At 38.4% G+C, this 16,925-nt stretch overlaps 1 protein-coding gene across 4 annotated transcripts in view; it reads right to left on the bottom strand.

Moving 5' to 3' along the window:
* Positions 1-16,925, bottom strand: part of Cntnap5c (contactin associated protein-like 5C) — a 1,032,620-nt gene that overhangs the window by 647,308 nt on the left and 368,387 nt on the right.

The following is a 16,925-nucleotide window of genomic DNA, read 5'->3' as shown; positions in this document are numbered from 1 at the left end:
GGAGGCATAACAACAGAAACTGAGGAAATTAAAAAAAAATCAGATCCTACTACAAAAGCCAATACTCAACAAAACTGCAAAATCTAGAGGAATTCATACTTATTCTAGACAGATACCAGGTACCAAATTTAAATCACTATCATATAAAATATGTAAACAGCCCCATAACCCCTACAGTAATAGAAGTGATCGTTAAATGTCTTCCAACCAAAGTAGCCAGGACTAGGTATGCTTAGTATAGAATTCTATCAGACCTTCAAACAGAACCTAATACCAATACTCTTCAAACAATTTCACAAAATAGAAACAGAAGGAGCACTACCCAACTCATTCTATGAAGCCACAATTATACTTTTACCTAAACCACACAAAGACCCTACAAATAAAGATAACTTCAGACCAATTTCCCTAATGAATATCGATGCCAAAATACTAATAGAATTCTCACAAACTGAATCCAAGAACACATCAAAACGATCATCCATCATAATAAAGGAAGCTTCATCTCAGGGATGCAGGGATGGTTCAATATATAGAAATCCATCAATGTAATCCACTATATAAACCAACTCAAGGGAAAAAGAAAATGCATGATCATCTCATTAGATACTGTCAAGCATTTGACAATTCAACACTCCTTAAGAAATAAAGTCTTGGAATAATCACGAATTCAAGTCCCATAGCTAACATCAAACTAAATGGAGATGAGCTTGAAGCAATCACACTAAAATCAGGGAAAGACAAAGCTGCCCACTCTCTCATTATCTAGTCTATATAATATGTACTCAAAGTCCTAGCCAGAGCAATTACACTATAAATGGAGGTCAAAGGTATACAAATTGCAAAGTAAATAAAATATCACTGTTTGCAGATGAAATGTTAGTATACTTAAGTGACCCCAAAATTCCACCAGACCACTCCTAAACTTGATAAAAACTTCAGCAAAGTGGTTATATAAAATTAATTCAAACATATCAGTACCTTTCATCCACTCCAAGGATACCAAAGGCTGATAAAGAAATTAAGGAAAGGACACCCTTCATAATAGTCACAAATGATGTAAAATACCTTGGTGTGACTTGAACCAAGCAAGTGAAGGATAGGTATGACAAGAACTTCAAGTTTCTGAAGAAAGAAAGTGAAAATCTCAGAAGAGAGTTCTCTGCACCCAAATCCCGTGGGAGGGAGAGCTAAACCTACAGAGAGGCAGACACGCCTGGGAAATCAGAAGAGACTGCACTCTGCACACATCTCTGACTCCAGAGGAAAACACCAAACGCTATCTGGAACCCTGGTGCACGGAGGATCCCGAAAAGGGCAGCACAGATCATCCTGGTTGCTGCCGCTGCGGAGAGCTAGAAGGCAGCACCCCACGAGCAAACTTGAGCCTCGGGACCACAGGTAAGACCAACTTTTATATGCAAGTGAACTGCCTGGTGAACACCAGACAGAGGCCCACAGGAAGAGCTGAAGGCCTGTAGATAGGAAAAACTACATGCCCGAAAGCAGAACACTCTGTCCCCATAACTGGCTGAAAGAAAACAGGAAAACAGGTGTACAGCACTCCTGACAAACAGGCTTATAGGACAGTCTAGCCTCTGTCAGAAATAGCAGCACAAAGTAACACTAGAGATAATCTGATGGCAAGAGGCAAGCGCAGGAAACCAAGAAACAGAAACCAAGACTACATGGCATAATCGGAGCCCAATTCTCCCACCAAAGAAAACACGGAATATCCAAACACACTAGAAAAGCAAAATCTAGTTTCAAAATCATATTTGATCAGGATGCTGGAGGACTTCAAGAAAAACGTGAAGAACTCCCTTAGAGAACAAGTAGAAGCCTACAGAGAGGAGTCACAAAAATCCCTGAAAGAATTCCAGGAAAACACAATCAAACAGTTGAAGGAATTAAAAATGGAAATAGAAGCAATCAAGAAAGAACACATGGAAACAACCCTGGATATAGAAAACCAAAAGAAAAGACAAGGAGCTGTAGATATGAGCTTCACCAACAGAATAAAAGAGATGGAAGAGAATCTTAGGAGCAGAAGATTCCATGGAAATCATTGACTCAACTGTAAAAAATAATGTAAAGCAGAAAAAGCTACTGGTCCAGAATATACAGGAAATCCAGGACACAATGATAAGATCAAACCTAATGATAATAGGTATAGAAGAGAGTGAAGACTCCCAGCTCAAAGGACCAGTAAATATCTTCAAAAAATCATAGAAGAAAACGTCCCTAACCAAAAAAAAAAGAGATACCCATAGGCATACAAGAAGCCTACAGAACTCCAAATAGATTGGATAACAAAAGAAACACCTCCTGTCACATAATAGTCAAAACGCCAAACGCACAAAATAAAGAAAGAATATTAAAAGCAGTAAGGGAAAAAGGTCAAGTAACCTATAAAGAAAGACCTATCAGAATTACACCAGACTTTTCGCCAGAAACTATGAAAGCCAGAAGATCCTGGACAGATGTCATACAGACCCTAAGAGAAAACAAATGCCAGCCCAGGTTACTGTACCCTGCAAAACTCTCAATTAAAATAGATGGAGAAATCAAGATATTCCATGACAAAACCAAATTGACACAATATCTTTCTACAAATCCAGCATTACAAAGGATAATAAAGGGTAAAGCCCAACATAAGGAGGCAAGCTATACCCTAGAATAAGCAAGAAACTAATCGTCTTGGCAACAAAACAAAGAGAATGAAAGCACACAAACATAACCTCATATCAAAATATGAATATAACAGGAAGCAATAATCACTATTCCATAATATCTCTCAAAATCAATGGCCTCAACTCCCCAATAAAAAGACATAGATTAACAAACTGGATATGCAACGAGGACCCTGCATTTTGCTGCCTACAGGAAACACACCTCAGAGACAAAGACAGACACTACCTCAGAGTGAAAGGCTGGAAAACAACTTTCCAAGCAAATGGTCAGAAGAAGCAAGCTGGAGTAGCCATTCTAACATCAAATAAAATCAATTTTCAACTAAAAGTCATCAAAAAAGATAAGGAAGGACACTTCATATTCATCAAAGGAAAAATCCACCAAGATGAACTCTCAGTCCTAAATATCTATGCCCCAAATACAAGGGCACCCACATACGTAAAAGAAACTTTACTAAAGCTCAAAACACACATTGCACCTCACACAATACTAGTAGGAGACTTCAACACCCCACTATCATCAATGGACAGATCATGGAAACAGAAATTAAATAGAGACGTAGACAGACTAAGAGAAGTCATGTGCCAAATGGACTTAACAGATATTTATAGAACATTCTACCCTAAAGCAAAAGGATATACCTTCTTCTCAGCTCCTCATGGTACTATCTCCAAAATTGACCATATAATTGGTCAAAAAACGGGCCTCAACAGGTACAGAAAGATAGAAATAATCCCATGTGTGCTATCGGACCACCACGGCCTAAAACTGGTCTTCAATAACGATAAGGGAAGAAGGCCCACATAAACGTGGAAATTGAACAATGCTCTACTCAATGATAACCTGGTCAAGGAAGAAATAAAGATTAAAGACTTCTTAGAATTTAATAAAAATGAAGGTACAACATACCTAAACTTATGGGACACAATGAAGGTGTGCTAAGAGGAAAACTCATACCTCTGAGTGCCTGCAAAAAGAAACATGAAAGAGCATATGTGAGCAGCTTGACAGCACACCTAAAACCTCTAGAACGAAAAGATGCAAATACACCCAGGAGGAGTAGAAGGCAGGAAATAATCAAACTCAGAGCTGATATCAACCATGTAAAAACAAAAAGGACCATAGAAAGAATCAACAGAACCAAAAGTTGGTTCTTTGAGAAAATCAACAAGATAGATGAACCCTTAGTCAAACTAACCCAAGGACACAGAGAGTGTATCCAAATTAACAAAATCAGAAATGAAAAGGGAGATATAACTACAGATTCAGAGGAAATTCAAAAAATCATCAGATCTTACTATAAAAGCCTATATCCAACAAAACTTGAAAATCTGCAGGAAATGGACAATTTCCTAGACCAGGTACCAAGTTAAATCAGGAACAGATAAACCAGTTAAACAACCCGATAACTCCTAAGGAAATAGAAGCAGTCATTGAAGGTCTCCCAACCAAAATGAGCCCAGGTACAGACAGGTTTCGTGCAAAATTCTATCAAACCTTCATATAAGACCTCATACCAATATTATCTAAACTATTCCACAAAATTGAAAGAGATGGAGCACTACCGAATTCCTTCTATGAAGCCACAATTACTCTTCTACCTAAACCACACAAAGACCCAACAAAGAAAGAGAAATTCAGACCAATTTCCCTTATGAATATTGACACAAAAATACTCAATAAAATTCTGGCAAACCGAATCCAAGAGCACATCAAAACAATCATCCACCATGATCAAGTAGGCTTCATCCCAGGCATGCAGGGATGGTTTAATATACGGAAAACCATCAACGTGATCCATTATATAAACAAACTGAAAGAACAAAACCACATGATCATTTCATTAGATGCTGAGAAAGCATTTGACAAAATTCAACACCCCTTCATGATAAAAGTCCTGGAAAGAATAAGAATTCAAGGCCCATACCTAAACATAGTAAAAGCCATATACAGCAAACCAGTTGCTAACATTAAAATAAATAGAGAGAAACTTGAAGCCATCCTACTAAAATCAGGGACTAAACAACGCTGCCCACTCTCTCCTTACTTATTCAATATAGTTCTTGAAGTTCTAGCCAGAGCAATCAGACAACAAAAGGAGGTCAAGGGGATACAGATCGGAAAAGAAGAAGTCAAAATATCATGATTTGCAGATGATATGATAGTATATTTAAGTGATTCCAAAAGTTCCACCAGAGAACTACTAAAGCTGATAAACAACTTCAGCAAAGTGGCTGGGTATAAAATTAACTCAAATAAATCAGTAGCCTTCCTCTACACAAAAGACAAAAACAAGCTGAGAAAGAAATTAGGGGAACAACATCATTCATAATAGACCCAAATAATATAAAGTACCTCAGTGTGACTTTAACTAAGCAAGAAAAAGATTTGTACAATAAGAACTTAAAGACTCTGAAGAAAGAAATTGAAGAAGTCCTCAGAAGATGGAAAGATCTCCCATGCTCATGGATTGGCAGGATTAATATAATAAAAATGGCCATTTTACCAAAAGCGATCTACAGATTCAATGCAATCCCCATCAAAATACCAATCCAATTCTCCAAAGAGTTAGAACAATTTGCAAATTCATCTGGAATAACAAAAAACCCAGGATAGCTAAAACTATCCTCAACAAAAAAAGGACTTCAGGGGAATCACTATGCCTGAACTCAAGCAGTATTACAGAACAATAGTGATAAAAACTGCATGGTATTGGTACAGAGACAGAGAGATAGACCAATAGAACAGAAGTGAAGACCCAGAAATGAACCCACACACCTATGGGCACTTGATTTTTGACAAAGGAGCCAAAACCATCAAATGGAAAAAAGACAGCATTTTCAGCAAATGGTGCTGGTTCAACTGGAGGTCAACATGCATAAGAATGCAGATCGATCCATGCTTATGACCCTGTACAAAGCTTAAGTCCAAGTGGATCAAGGACCTCCACATCAAACCAGATACACTCAAACTAATAGAAGAAAAACTAGGGAAGCATCTGGAACACATGGGCACTGGAAAAAAATTCCTGAACAAAACACCAATGGCTTATGCTCTAAGATCAAGAATCGACAAATGGGATCTCATAAAACTGCAAAGCTTCTGTAAGGCAAAGGACACTGTGGTTAGGACAAAACGGCAGCCAACAGATTGGGAAAAGATCTTTACCAATCCTACAACAGATAGATGGCTTATATCCAAAATATACAAATATACAAAGAACTCAAGAAGTTAGACCACAGGGAGAAAAATAACCCTATTAAAAAATGGGGTTCAGAGCTAAACAAAGAATTCACAGCTGAGCAATGCCGAATGGCTGAGAAACACCTAAAGAAATGTTCAACATCTTTAGTCATAAGGGAAATGCAAATCAAAACAACCCTGAGATTTCACCTCACACCAGTGAGAATGGCTAAGATCATAAACTCAGGTGACAGCAGATGCTGGCATGGATGCGGAGAAAGAGGAACACTCCTCCATTGTTGGTGGGATTGCAGACTGGTACAACCATTCTGGAAATCAGTCTGGAGGTTCCTCAGAAAATTGGACATTGAACTGCCTGAGGATCCAGCTATACCTCTCTTGGGAATATACCCAAAAGATGCCTCAACATATAAAAAAGGCTTCGCTATGTTCATCGCAGCCTTATTTATAATAGCCAGAAGCTGTAAAGAACCCAGATGCCCTTCAACAGAGGAATGGATACAGAAAATGTGGTACATCTACACAATGGAATATTACTCGGCTATCAAAAAGAATGACTTTATGAAATTCGTAGGCAAATGGTCGGACCTGGAAAATATCATCCTGAGTGAGGTAAACCAATCACAGAAAAACATACATGGTATGCACTCATTGATAAGTGGCTATTAGCCCAAATGCTTGAATTACCCTAGATGCCTAGAACAAATGAAACTCAAGATGGATGATCAAACTGTGAATGTTTTACTCCTTTTCTAAAAGGGGAACAAGAATACCCTTGGCAGGGAATAGAGAGGCAAAGATTACAACAGACACAGAAGGAACACCCATTCAGAGCCTGCCCCACATGTGGCCCATACATATACAGCCATCCAATTAGACAAGATGGATGAAGCATAGAAGTGCAGGCCGACTGGAGCCGGATGTAGATCGCTCCTTAGAGACACATCCAGAATACAGCAAATACAGAGGCGAATGCCAGTAGCAAACCACTGAACTGAAAATAGGACCCCCGTTGAAGGAATCAGAGAAAGAAGAATCAGAGAAAGAACCGGAAGAGCTTGAAGGGGCTCGATACCCCATATGTACAACAATGCCAAGCAACCAGAGCTTCCAGGGACTAAGCCACTACCTTAAGACTATACATGGACTTACCCTGGACTCTGACCTCATAGGTAGCAGTGAATATCCTAGTAAGAGCACCAGTGGAAGGGGAAGCCCTGGGTCCTACTAAGACTGAACCCCCAGTGAACTAGATTGTTGGGGGGAGGGCGGCAAGGGTGGGAGGATGGGGAGGGGAACACCCATAAAGGAGGGGAGGGGTGAGGGAGATGTTTGCCCGGAAACCGGGAAAGGGAATAACACTCGAAATGTATATAAGAAATACTCAAGTTAATAAAAAAAAAAAAAAAAGAAAGAAAATCTCAGGAGATTGAAAGACCTCACATGTTCATCGATTGGCAGGATTAATATAGTAAAAATTGTTATCTTGCCAAAAGCAATCTAAATATTAATGCAATCCCCATCAAAATTTCAACTCAATCCTTCCTGGAGTTAGAAAGAGCAATTTTCAAATTTATTTAGAAAAACAAAAACAAAAAACCAAAACAGAACAGACAAACACAAAAACCAAAAAACAGGAGAGCAAAAACTATTCTCGACAATAAAAGAACTTCTGGGGAATCACTATCCTAACCTCAAGCAGTATTACAGAGCAATAGTGATAAAAACAAACAAACAAAAAACTTGTAAGCAACTGGTATAGAGACAGGCAGGTAGATCAGTGGAATAGAATTAAAGACCCTGAAATGAAACCACACAGCTATGTTCATTTAAATTTTGACAAAGGAGCTATAACCATTCTGTGGAAAAAATCAGCATTTTCAACAAATGGTTCTGTTTCATTAGGTCAGCATGTAGAAGAAAGCAAACTGATCCATTCTTTTTTCCTTGTATGAATCTCAAGGCCAAATGGATCAAGGACATGACATAAAATTAAATACACTGAAACTATTAGAAGAACACATGGGCACATGGAATAATATCATAAACAGAATACCAATGGCTTATGCTCTAAGATCAAGAATTGGCAAATGGGACCTCACTAAATTGCAAAGCTTCTGTAAGGTAAAGGACAATGTCAATAGGACAAAAAGATCTTTAACATTCCTACATCTAATGGAGGGATAATATATAATATATAAAAAGAACTCATGATGTTAGACTTCAGAGTATAGAATAACTATTAAAAATGTGAAACAGAGCTAAACAAAGAATTCTGAACAGAGGATATTGAATGGCCATGTAACACCTAAAGAAATGTTCAAAATCTATAGTCATCAGGGTAATGCAAATCAACACAATCCTGAGTTTCCACCTCATACCAGTCAAATTGGCTAAGTTTAAAAACTCAGGTGACAACACATGCTGGAGAGGATGTGGAGAAACAAGAACACTCCTCCGTTGCTGATGGATTGTACAACCATGTGGGCCTCTGTGCTGGTTATTTTCCATAGAGATCTCTGGTCCCGCTCGGTTGGTGGGTTCAGGAGAAAGGAGGAGAACTCGAGCAGGTGTTGTTCTGCTTCCATTTCAGGCCAGACTCAGCCAGCAGGAGACAGAGTAGTCAGTGGGAGACAGGGACATAGGAGGGCTTCTGAAGGTGATTTTGGGAGAGCAGGTCTCTCCCCCAACTGGCGGAGCTACAGCTCTTGTGAGAGAAGCTCTCAGATGACAGAGTGATTCTCACACACCTTTACCTCTGAACACAAACTTTAAATATAGTTTTGGATGGGTCAGACCTCATCTACATATTCAGGGGCGTGGTTCTGTCTCAATGACTGATCTGTCTTGAGCCTACCTGAGCTGTGGTCACATCCTCACCAGTGGAGGAGGGCTTGGAGCATTGCTGTACATGACTTTCTGTCTCAAACCTCTCTACAGGGGTTTGTGAGGGGCTGCAGCTAGTGACACCCTGATCTAGGAAGCTGATCATGGGCCTGCTGTCCCTTTTAGGAACCCTGGGGTTTCGCCCTCTCTCAACCAGGAATGAGGGTGTCTTTCACAAATTGCTGCCCCACACAACCACTCTGGAATTCAGCCTTGTGATTCCTCAGAATATTGGACATAGTACTACTTAAAGACCCAGCTATACAACTCCTGGGCAGACACCCAAAAGATGATCCAAAATACAACAGCCTTATGTTCATAACAACCTTATTTATATGAGACAGATGCTGGAAAGAACCCTGATGTCCTTCATCAGAAGAATGGATATAAAAAAAGGGTTACATTTACACAATGGAGTATTACTCGGCTATTAAAAACAATGACTTTATGAAATTCTTTGGCAAATGGATGGAACTAAAAATATTCTGAGTTAGGTAACCCAAACACAAAAAAAAAAAAAAAACACACATGGTATACACTTACCGATAAGTGAATAGTAGCCCAAAAGCCTGGAATACTCATGTTAAAATGCACAGTTCAAGAAGCAGAAGGACAAAATTATAGATGTTTCAGAAGTGGAACAAAGTACTCACAGGAGGAAATACAGAGACAATGTGTGAATCAGAGACTGAAGGAAAGGTCATCCAGAGACTGCCAAATGTGGAGATCCTTCCCATATACAGTCACCAAGCCCAAACACTATTGAGGAAGCCGAGAGGTGCATGCCATCAAGGCTCTGCCAGAACCTATTAAATACAGAGGGGGATGCTCAGAGCCAATCATTGAATTGAGAATAGGGTCCCAAATGGAGGAGTTAGGAAAAGGACTGAAGTAGATGGGGGGGTTGTTCAACCCCACAGGAAGGACAACAATATCAATGAAACAGATACCCCAGAGCTCTCAGGGACTAAACCATCAACCAAAGGTTATAAACATGGAGAGACCAATGACTCCAACCACATATGTAGCTGAGGATGGCCTTGCTGGGCCTCAATGGCAAAAGAGGCTCTTGGTCCTGTGAAAGCTTGATGCCCCAGTGTAGGGGAATTCTAGAGTGAAGAGGTGGGAAGGAGTGGGTGGTTGGTGGGTAGAGCACCCTCATTGAGGTTGGGAGTAGGGGGATGTGATAGAGGGCTTTGGGAAGCAAATCCAGGAAAGGGAATAATATTTGAAACATAAAGAAAATATCCAAATAATAAATGAAAAGAAAAGAATAATTTTAGTTCCTATAAGTGTATTTCTTGTCTGGTTATTTTTACTATCTGGTTAAGATCTATATTAAGGACTGGGACATAGTTTTATTTATGTTTTTGTGACAAAATTCCTTGACAAAACAAAACTTAGAGGAGAAAGTTTTTCTTTTAGTTCATAATTCTGGGTTATAGTGCTTCCTTGCATGGAATTCAAAGGGCAAGGAACCTGAAACATCCAGTTACATCATATTCACAGATAAATAGGTAGAAAACTAAAACCTCACAGGCCTGCTATTTTTCCTGAATGCTTGTGCTTTTCTTGATTTCTCTCCATCCTTATACAGCTCAAAATCCTCTCTCTAGGAAATAGTGCAAGCACAGTGTGATAGGTCTTCTTACACAATTATTTTATTTAAAATAATCTCTCACAGACCTACCCAGGGCAACACAGTGTAGATAATACCTAAGACTCTATTCTGAAGTGACTGTAGGTTTTGTCAGGAAGAGAATTAAAGAGAAACATCACAGAGTATAATATAGTCCACTGACTTTATCCTTTTCATCTTGCATCAGATTGTATCTCAGTCCTATTTCTTGTTACCTGTATTTTCTATTTGAATCCACCTATCTGAATTGGTTAACAACTTACATCTATGCTGTCTCTCTAAAAATTTTTGATATGTTTTTTCATATTTATTTGGAAATGTATTTTTCTGTTACTCTAGAATCACTTTATAAATATGCAGAGTCACAACTTCAGTTCAATAATTGTTGATATCCCAAATTTAAATTTTCTACTGATGTTTAGAAAATTTTGTTAGAATCAAGAACTCTGAACTGAATATCTACCTTATATCCTTTAATTATCATTATAGGACTATTGCTATAGAGGTACTGAGTTTCAGTCTTATGACTTTGTGGATGGTTTTACCTCTCCTAATATCCCTCAAAAATATTGCTGGAGCTCATTTTGTGCTTTTATATCATGTCATTCATGTATCTCATAAAACAAACTAATAAAACAATAATTATTTAGACACTGAAATGATGCAAATGATAAAAGCAAATGACTTTTTCTATGCTTAATCATAAAGAAACTACTTAGACTTAAAAAGTGAAGACATGTTTCCGCTGATATATTCGAGGATATGTGCCTTGCATCTTGCCAGTCTGCCTCAGTTTCTAGGAGACATTATGTTTCATGGATTCCCTATTTGTCTTTAGTAAGGGCCTCCCAGTATACTCTCCTAATGCAAACTACAGCATTCTTTTTTCACAATGTCCCTTAGTGTGGGTAGGGCCAGAATGTTGGGAGAGTGATATGAAGAAGAACTGGTAGGCTATAGACTATAGTGTTGTTTTCACAGATAATTCTAAGGTTGATCTCCCCCATATAAGAATGCATGAGAATACATCAGTAGATTTAGCATATCATATTATTTGTGTTTTCAAGGTCAGCAACCTACCTTTCATAGGTCTGTTTAAAGCATAGATTAATAAGGAAAATCATAAAAATATCATTTATTTAATAGGCTACATGAGGAAAAAAAGCTGGAAGGGGAAATAACTGTAACACCTCCAAATCTATCTTTGTGTCCTGTTGTGAAGTTGAGGTCTGAAGACAGAGAAGAAGTATGCAGAGCTGAGCAGTCCCCATTCAATTGTGATTTTGCCCTATTAACTTATTACTGTCTGGGGCAGAACAATAGGTAATAAAAAGTGTGTGAAATCTTTTTTCACAGGAGAAGTCCCATTCTGGCTTGCACCAGGCATCAGCCTTTTACATTCATGTAAGCAGGAAATTCTTTGGAAATTCTGATTTTTTGGAGTCCATGGTTTCAAGAATCTGAAAGGAATGGAGATCTGGAAGAGTGTCTGTAGAGTATCTTCATTCCTGTCCAGGTACTCATACTGTTAAATGTGTGAGCTACCATGCTATGTAGTGGGAAGAAGAGAAGGGAGAGGGGAAGGAGTCAATAAGAGAAGGCAGATAAAACCAAAATCACTAAAAACATGAAAAAAGAAGCAGAGGTAGATTTTGAATTGAAAACTATGTTGTCAAAAGGAAACTTAACAGAGAAAAGTTTTATTTTAGCTGGGTTAACCGAAGTCGATAAAAGGACTTGTCACTGGAACGATGCAGCTGGGTTCCTTTTTAGTCATATTTTGGTGATGCTTATGCTTGTGGTGTTTTAGTTAAAAGGAACTGTAGTGTAACCTCCTCTGTGAACAACAAAAATATATTTCTTGCTTTTTCTTGCTTCTTGAACCTGAACTCAGCTGCAATAATGGTATCAAGTACCCACACGTGAACTGATTGTTTTCGAAAGTCGTGGAATGCAGGTCCTCCTTCGTGGTTATTTACAGCTTGATGGCTTGTGGAAGGTATCAATATGTTTTTGTCATGTCTCAGAGCAACTGAGGCAGAATTTCCATTATGAGCAATTAATGTACTTTTTATGCAAACCTTTCTTCTGCAAAATTAAGTTGACCCTACTTTGTAAGTATGAGTGAATATTTAACTACATAGAAGACTGTGGGTGGGACAGGAGTGAAATGAGCATAAAATAAACACTTCTTGTCTGTTTCCAGACCTGAGTCTAACATCAGGACAACAAAGATAGAATTGAGAGTGGAGCAAGTATAGGATCTCTCTGTTTCTTTTCCCAATGTAGCCAATTAAATAAATCAACTTTTTTTCTGCTTATCTTCTTTTTAAGTAACCAGCATCATAAAACTGAGAGAAATTGCAATACAGATTCAAAAGGAAGACATGGAATTAGACTGTATCCCAGCTCACAGTTTCCTCATCTAAATGGGAGAACAACTGTTTCTTTAATTTATGTATGTATTTACTTTACATCCTAATGTAAGCTCTCCCTCTTCTCTCACTTGCTTTCTTTTAAGCAATATATTATATTAAAGCTTCCTGTTGCTTGTTTAGATTTCTTATCTGGACTTAGGTGTTACCAGATTGAAAATATTGTTGTTTGTTTTGTTGTACTTTTACCAGCTCTGTATCGTGTACTGTATCCCATGTAGAGTTTGGTTGCACTAAAATGAGATCCTGAACAACAACAAATATTGGGTAGTATATGTGGGAAACTCCTCTGGATGGTAGTCTTGTAGTAGTGAAATCAAGTTACCCTGAAATGGATAGAGCCTAGTGCCTTCTCTGAAGCTGTGGCTCTATGTAGCCTGGAGTTGTTGTAAGTGCATATGAAATGTGCTCCATATTCAAAGCCTGAACAAGCTGGGATATGGTGTAAAGTACCCACTAGTGAACATGTGATTGTAAAGAGTACATTCTTTACAAGCCCACAGTCTTGTACCTGACTTGGAACAAATTCCTAATAACTGTATGCTCAGAAAAGTTTGATAAGCTGTTCAAAACCTAGGTTATTCTTAAGCACAGAAAAATACAGCACCAGCTGGGATGGTAGCTCAATCAGTAAAATAGTTGTATATGCAAAAGGAGCTGATTTTGGCCCTCATATTCCATTTGAAAGGGTGGGCATAATAATATATATTTGTAGTCCTAGCACTGTTTAGGCAAGGACAGGTAGATCTTTCTGCACATCCAACAACCTATTCTAGACTTATCACTGAGTACTAATCATGAGCCATGTCACCTATGGTCTTTGACAAACCTGTAGACATATGAACACTCATACATATATGAACACATGGACACACAGATGCACCACACATACATACACACACACACACATACTCACACACACACACACATACACACACACACACACACACACACAGAGTTGAGTGGAGGCATGACCTGTGGAAGCTGTTCGAACTGCATTCAGGAGCTCCCACAAGCTATGGGCTAGCATGATAGAGGGTTCTCTGCAGAACTTTGTGTTACTCGTACAGTGGGGCTTGGGGATCTTTCTATGTTAGCTTCCCCCTAGGCCTCCATTCTGCAAGATGAAATTGAGATAGAATATGAAACAGGAAAAAGCCACAACTCTGATCCCAGGACTTGGGGTATGATTTTTCCCCCATTTGATCTATGATCATAGGCTTCGCTGAGAGTGTTGGAAATAAAACAATAATGTCTTGCCCTGGGACAGAGCTTAGCTGTCGAAGTCCTGGCCTAGTATGCACAGTGCCTAGAATTTCTTATGTTATGTAAACCAGACTTCATGTTCCTTTTCTGGAATCTCAGCGTTGGGAAGTTGGAATCACAAGGATCATATGTTTAAGACCAGATAGTGAATTAGAGAGCAGCCTGGGATACATGAGAATTCTTTCAAAGAGAAGGGTTGAATCTTTTTCTTCTGTCTCTCACAAGCTAATAGAAAATACAATAGCTTCCCACAGTCTCTGAATACTTTAATGGGAAGTTACTAGCTTTACATTATACCTTTTTTTTTCCTGTTTTACACTCTCAGTCTAGTTTTCTGGGACTGCCTTCCTTCTAGAAACTTGTACTACACACTCTATTGTGAGGATTGTCTGGCTAAAGATATTAGGCCTGTGTGTAGAACTGAATATTGGATGTCATTTGCTATGACATTAAATGATCAGAGATTAAAACCAAAAATTTTATCCAAAATTATGGATCTTAGTGAAATTACTGGAGTCTCTTAGAAGCATGAGCTGCCTTCCCATCCTTACCAGGAAAACTGGCCTTGTGCTCCTTTTTCTGAATCCTAGTTAAGTGGTGCCTTGAGAAATGAAAGGTTTTAAGCTTAGGATCATACACTTTTCCCACAGATGAAACAACAATGCATGCATCTCCTAATAACATGCCATGGCTAAAGGACCAAGGTACTTTCCACTCCAAGAGAAGTCTTGATTACCACAAAACATGGTAATGTTTTGTTACCATAAACATGGGCCAAGATTTTTGTGGGAGAGACTTCAGACAGGAAATCAGATATTTCACTGGACCTTAAGGAAGTCTGAAGAAAATGAGTAGACTCTATGTCTGGTAGGCAACTGTGATACCCTGATCATCAGGCTGTAACCACTTCAAACTACCCAATGTTCTCTTCCACTTTCTGACTTGAGTTAAGGAAGTATGAATACATGATCCTGAACTTCCAATCCCACAGAAACATAATCAATATACACTTTTTCTACTGAATATACATGACATTGAGTATTATGTTATATTCATAGAAAGTGCATTGTGGGAGGTCTAATCCAATCATGATAACTGGATTGCTTTCCAAGTCTCATCTCCAAATGTCATTATCTTATGATGAGGGCTTTAACTCCAGACTTTATAGAGCACACAAACATATGGTCTACAAGGGAAAACATCTTTTTAGAAGGACATTAAGAGAAGGAAATTTATAGAACTTGATCAGAAGGGGTAGTATACTAGAAAGCCATCTGCAATGAGATTGAATCTTAGAAAGTTTACAGTAGAAAATATGGTGAAGGAGTACATAAAATTTCCATCACACAGTACTGCTGTGTGGACTGATATTTCACTGGAGGCCAGTCCATGCCTTAAAGGCTTTATGTTTGGCCTCACAATATTGATAGGTGATAGAACATATAAGACAGAGTATAAAGGAAGCATGATCAACAACTGGGATGTGACCATAAAAAAGATTTTGGGACACTCATCTCCCTCTATCTTTATGTGCTATCTATTCCGGGCACTCATGAGCGTGAAGTGATAGGGCCAATAAGCCATGGACTGTAAACATTGTAAAATGCTAGTCAAAATAAATTCATGTTTTTTGGTTAATTATGTTGGTTTTATTATTTATGATAATAAAAAGTTGTTTGCCAAGATACTAATGGATAAGTATTGGACTTCTTTTTGTAAGAGTAAGGCACAAAGGTAGAAAAGATTGGAAAACTCTATTGTAAGGAGGATTAAACATAAAACAATGAAAGCATGTTTTTAAGGGAACGACTGCTTAACAAGAGAAGAGATTAGATGAAGCAGGAGCATCACCATGCCAACATTACACAACTTTGTAGGACTGTCATAGAGAGGATGTCGATGAGGATGGAAATTGGATTGGAAGAATGACAAAGTTCCAGAATATGAGTCTTGATTTAAGTAAAAATTAGTTATTCATTTGGAGATAAAGTTTGTTGCAGGTCTTCAGAGGACATGGGACTCCTTTGTTTGCTTTGCAAAGTCTTAACAGAGTGGAGAAGTAATTTCAGCAATGGCATTCGGTAGCCCTAATATGTTCACCTAATAGGTGCCACAGAAATGCTAGAGCAGAAATGCAATAGGACGTGTGAGAGAGAAAGAGAGGAAGTTGCTACCATCCATCACTCTACAGGAAATACCATCCTGTGTTCAAGGTCAACTGAGCATATACCCCTGTTACACTCACCCCAATCACCCCAGGCCATTCAATATTTCACTCAATGACTTATTCATGCCACCAATATCAGTGCATCCTTGGTATGGGATACTGCAAAGATGCATGACACATGGTGAGCTCTGTAGGACTTCATAGCCAAAAGGGAATCAACAGAAAGGTAAGAATACAGCATGACAAATAAAGATAAGTTAGTAAAAATGGGACACTGTATGCCATTTGTACTAATGTCTGGAGAGAGTACAGCAAGCAGATAAATCTTTTTATATGTGGTTGTTCTTATTAAAGAAGAAACTACAATATATTTACTATAGAATTTAAGATATTTAGGCTGGTCTGGAATTGTTCATATTATCCCCATTCCTTGCTACTTAAATCCAGATCACTACAGCTCCATGCAATCAGAAATGTCTGTTGTGGTTGCTTATTTAAAGATGAGTGTCAATTAAGATCCAAAAGATGGTATTTTGGAATGAAAATACACATCCTGATCCAGGGGGAATACTTGTATAAAATAAAAAGAAATCATCAATTGCAGAGTATTTTCCTTATATGTTGCATTAAAATT

Source organism: Rattus norvegicus, chromosome 13 (genome assembly GCF_036323735.1).
Source record: "Rattus norvegicus strain BN/NHsdMcwi chromosome 13, GRCr8, whole genome shotgun sequence".
NCBI lineage: Eukaryota > Metazoa > Chordata > Mammalia > Rodentia > Muridae > Rattus > Rattus norvegicus.
This window is presented reverse-complemented; position numbering and strand designations above follow the sequence as displayed.